This window comes from Cervus canadensis, chromosome 24, assembly GCF_019320065.1.
Source record: "Cervus canadensis isolate Bull #8, Minnesota chromosome 24, ASM1932006v1, whole genome shotgun sequence".
Lineage (NCBI taxonomy): Eukaryota > Metazoa > Chordata > Mammalia > Artiodactyla > Cervidae > Cervus > Cervus canadensis.
Genome location: NC_057409.1, coordinates 28,888,832 through 28,894,183, shown reverse-complemented (window position 1 = coordinate 28,894,183; position 5,352 = coordinate 28,888,832). Strand labels below are relative to the sequence as shown.

General features: G+C 41.1%; 1 pseudogene; it reads left to right on the top strand.

Annotated features, from left to right (window-relative positions):
- The first annotated feature begins 3,305 nt into the window (after positions 1–3,305).
- Positions 3,306–3,666, top strand: LOC122426632 (annotated as a pseudogene).
- The last annotated feature ends 1,686 nt before the right edge of the window (positions 3,667–5,352 follow it).

The window sequence follows — 5,352 nt, the reverse complement described above, 5'->3', positions numbered from 1 at the left end:
CAGCAGGAATGGCAATCATCCTGCAAGATACCCTGATTATTTTAAAGGAATCCATAGTTTTGCAGAAGGTCTCATGGTTTTTAAGTGTAAGAAACATGTGAGATCAGTTTTTAAACACTGTGCACAAACAAAATACATCCACAGTCTGAATTCAACGCTCTGACTACTGGAATCCAACATCTAATCCATTGGTTCAAAGACTCCAATGAAGAAATTATTGAGGTGACGACTACACCCCCTTTCAAAAGAGCAGAAAAATACTTCCCATAATGTGATCAATTTATCAAAACCAATCTGGAACTGACACAGATGCTAGAATTGAAGCAGTCATTATAGCTGTATTCCGTATGTTTAAAAAGTTCAGTGGAGATATGCAAGGTATTTTAAAAGACTCAACTCAAACTTCTAAAGGTGAAAACTAAAATGTCTGAGATGAAAAATACACTAGTGAATATATTTGGGAAGTCAACTAGTAAACTTGACAACCTAACTGTAAGAACTATCCAAAAGGACACACGAAGAGAAAAGAGAGTTTTAGAAAAATGGCCAGAGCACTGGTGAGTTACAGGGCACATTCCAACAGCCTGATACATGTACAATTGTAGTCACAGAATTTGGGGGTGGGGGGAGAGGACAGAAAAAAAATTTGAAAAAATACTGGCTAAAGTTTTTCCAAATTTAGTGAAAACTACAAAACCAGGAAACCCAAAAAATGTAAAGCAATAGAAAGATGAAGAGAATCACACCACAGAATTAAATTGCTCAAAACCAGTGATAACGAGATAATCTTAAAAGCAGTAAGAGGAAAAAAAGACATATTATGAACAAAGGAACAAAGGTCAAGATGTGAACAGATATCTCATCCAAAATAAGTCACATGAGAAGACAGTAGAACAATATCTTCAAAGTATTGAAAGGGAAAACTAGAATTCTATACTTAGTGAAAATCTTTCTTCAAAAAATGGGTGAAATAAAGATGTTTTCAAGCATAAAAAGCTGGAAGAATCCAGTACTATCAGACGTATATAGGAAGAAATGTTAAAGAAAATCCATCAGGCAAAAGGTAAATAAAACCAGATTGAAAATGAATCTCCCAAAGGCATGGGGAGCATCAGGAACAGTACATCATGTCAGATAAAGAAGATTAACTCAAATGAATTACAGACCTACAGGTAAAAAACAAATCTGTAGAACCATAGATAGAGAAAATATAGAAGAAAAATTTTATGATTTCTTAAACATAATACCAAAAGTGCAAGCAATAAAAGCACAAATTGATAAACTGGGCTTCATCAAAATTAATAACATCCTTCAAAATCAGGATAAAAAGCCACACACTGAGAGAAAACATTTGTGATTATTTACTGTCTAACAATTTCAATACAGATTTATATCGAGAACACTCAAGACTAAATAATAAGAAAATTAACAACCCAACAAAATGGACCAAAGGTTTGAACAGACACCTCCCCCTGGAGAAGATACATGGATGACTAACAAGCAAACAAAGACAAGAAAAGAAGTTCAGCATCATTAGTCACTGAGGAAGTGCAAATTAAAACCACAATGACATACCATCTGTTATTAATATATGGGAAGTATGGTCTGGTATTGACGGGAAGGAGTCCATTAGATTCAGGAGCTCTAATGTCCTACCAGCCTATGTAAGCAAATCAAAATCTAAGCCTGTAAATGCCCCAAGCTTACAAAATCCAAACACTAAAGAACAAGCAATCAAAAACAGCCAATAGCCTTTAAACAATAGCCAATCAATAGTTTCTTGCTTTGGCTTCTGTGAAAATCTCTCTTGAACTTCTGTTGTTGGAGGACTTTTAAGCACTTCCCATTTGATGCTGCCCAGATTTATTTTTGCTCAAATGGACTGTTAAAATTTTAATATGTCTCAGTATACACTTCAACACAATGAAGAACTATTCAATGGCTAAAATTAAAAAGATTGACCATATCAAATGTTGATGAGGATGTGGAGAAACTAGAATTCCCCTAAACTGCTAGTGGGATTGTAAAATAGGACAAGCACTTTGGAAAGCAGTTAGGCAGTTTCTTTAAAAATTCAATATTATCTACCCAATGATCCAGCCATTTCACTCTTGGGTATTTATCCAAGAGAAATAAAAGCACATGTCCATGCAGAGATTTGTACATGGATTTTAATATCAGCTTTATTTGTAATAGCCAAAAACTTGAAACAACCCTTCAACAGGTGAATGGATAAGCAAACTGTGGTATATCCATATGATGCCATACTACTAGAAATTACCATTAATGAATTATTGCTATGCACTATACCATGGATGAATCCCAAGATAAATATACAGAATCAAAGAAGCCAGACAAGAGTATATAAAATGGATTATTCCATGTATATAAAGTTCTAGGAAATTCAAACTAACCCATGGAGATATAAAGTGGATCAGTGACTGCAGGGGAAGAGGAGCAACAGAGAATTGCAAAGGGCCACAAAGAAACTTTGGGGAATTATGGACATGTTTGTAACTTGATTATGGTAGTAGTTTCACAAGTATATGCATGTGTCAAAAGTTGCCAAATTGTACACCTTAAATACAGACAGTTTATTGTATGCAATTATACATCAATAAAGCTATTTTTAAAAACAGTGTCTGAAAATAAAAAACAATGTCTGGCAGATGGTGGGCACTCAGTAAATATTTGTTAAATTAAAAACAAAAAGAAAAGCATGGTTACAAAGAGTGAACGGTTCCTCACCTGGACATCCTTGTAGGAAAGAGGTGGTGGGGGTAAGATACCACTGCCCATAACCCAGCCCCACGATGGTACCAGGGTTCATTCATCCCTCTGCACAGGTCTTCACAACAAACCAGCTGACAGTAATTTACTCCAAGTTTATTCAATTAATATTCATGAAGAAATGAGAATGTACCTGAATTTCCACCAAGTACCAGAGTGATGTCAACTCTTTATTGTGTATGGTCCACATAAAAATATGCCTTCTATCCAGGCATAATACCTTACATAGGCTAAAGAAAAATAAGTACTTTTCCTTTACAACAGAAGTATAAATATAGTATAGGCCAAATATGATACACAAGTGGGCCATTTGTTCGTAATGGTTCTGCACCAAGATCTCACTGGTGTTTACCAATAACCTGACAGTGAGTGTTCAATACATTTCTGTGAAGCCCTCTCCTCCAGGTAGAAACCCCCAGATGACCACTTTGGGGCCTGAGTCACAACCCTGTAGGCAATGGCAACTTCATTTATGTTTACTTACATTAAAAGCATTTCCCTCTTTCAACTTCACTATGCTGCCCAAGTATGACAAGAAGAAGAAAGATGCCAGAATGTCAGCCAAGAAAGGCAAGGATCCAGTGAACAAATCTGGGGGTGAGGCCAAAAAGAAGAAGTGGTCCAAAGGCAGAGTTCAGGACAAGCTTAATAACCTAGTCTAGTTTGACAAAGCAAAATACGAGAAACTCCGTAAAGAAGCTGTAACTCCAGCTGTCGTCTCTGGGAGACAAGATTCTTGGCTCCCTGGCTGGGGCAGCCCTTCAGAAGCCCCTTAGTAAAGGGCTTATTAAACTGGCTTCAAAGCACAGAGCTCGAGTGATTTACACCAGAAACACCAAGGGCGGAAATGCCTCAGCTGCTGGTGAAGACGCATAAACAGGTCCCACCAACCGTACATTTTGAAAACTAAAACTTTATTAAATAATAATAATAAAAAAAAAAAAAACTAAAGCATTCCCACTCGCCAACACGTGCTTATCTCACACGGATTTTCCCGGCGCCCCTGCAGGTGTAAGTAGGATACGCACATCATCGCCTCCTCACAGATGAGAAAACACAGACAAACAGGTGAAGCGATGTGCCCCGTAGGACACAGCCAGGCCCCAGTCGGAGCTGCAGGCTGACAGGTCACACGGCTGCCTGCGTGGCCTGCCAGCAAAGTGAGGGGAGGAAGCACCGTCTCCAGCCTGGGCCTCACAGAAGCCGTGACCCTCATCAGCTCTCAGGTTAGAGGGGCTGTCCTATGAGATCATCACCAATGTCCCAAGGCCTATGAGCCACAGAGATTAAACCCCTGCCTTTGCTTGTTCATCAGCTGATAAAGATGAATCTGATTACTGATGGGGCCAGAAGATCCCGTGGGTCTGGAAGCCAAAGTGGATGCCTTTTGTCCAACTCAGCTCTTGTCTGAAGAGCAAACAGGCAGTTTAAATAGATCTCAGATGTGTTGGGAGCCCAAGGTCAGGGAAAAACGTAGCCACAAGACCTGCCGCTTGGGACTGGGGTCTCAGAAATGGGAAGCTTCTCCAAGGAGAAAAGACGGATGAGGAGGGCTAATCTCACAGCACAAGCCCTTGACACCTCGTTCCAGCCTGGCGTCTCAGCAACACAGGCTCTCTCTCCTACAGTAAGGCCACAAGCCCTGGAGGTCGGTTAAAACACCAGAGGCCAGCACATTAAGTGCCACACCCCTTATCTCCAAACAACTTTAAAATCAACCACCCAGATTCCAACAGGGATATGCAGCTCCAGAATTCAAGAGGTAACTCAGGAAGGTGGTGCAGGGTGGTGACCAAGATTACCAGCCAGGATGTCAGACAAACCTGGTTTAAGACCCAACTCTTCATCTTCTTAGCTGTGTAACCTCAGGCAAGTCACTTTACCTCTCTGAGCTTCCATTCCTTATTTAGAGAATGGGGAGGGTGGAAATGCCTACCTCACTGTCTTACTATGAGGATTCAATGGGTTAATGCATGAGAGAGCTTAGTAAACTGCAGGGTCTGTAGTAACAGCCCCCTAAATATTACTTGTGATTATTGTGCTGATTGGAGACAGAAGTAAAGGAAGGGGAGAGCCTGGACTTTTGCTGGACCACACTCCATGGAGGAGGGGTGGGTAGAATGAGGACCCAGGAGACATGAGGCAAAGGGAGCCAGAACAGAGCACGTGGATGCTAAAAGTGGACGTGGAAGGCCACCAGACCCTTCTTCTGTTGTCTAATTACTATTCTCTTTGACAGATGATGAAACTGAACTCAGCTGGTTTCATGGCAGCCCCCCCAGCAGCTCCAGTTTCACCACAGGGCCCTATGGTCTCTCCTCCATTCTTTGTCGAGACTGGATCCCTTCCCATCTGGAGAGCCACTGGGGACAGGAAGTGCCTTTCAACAAACCTCTTCCAGCCCAGCTCAGAAAACAGCTGACCTGCTCCTGCTTCCATGCCGTGGCACCTGCAGCCTTCACTGGTGCTGCACCGTGAGACCTGCATGAATGATCCCCTCAGAGAGCCCCACAAACCCAGCATCTCACCGCCCTGCGCTAGAAGAACAGTGCACAGACATTC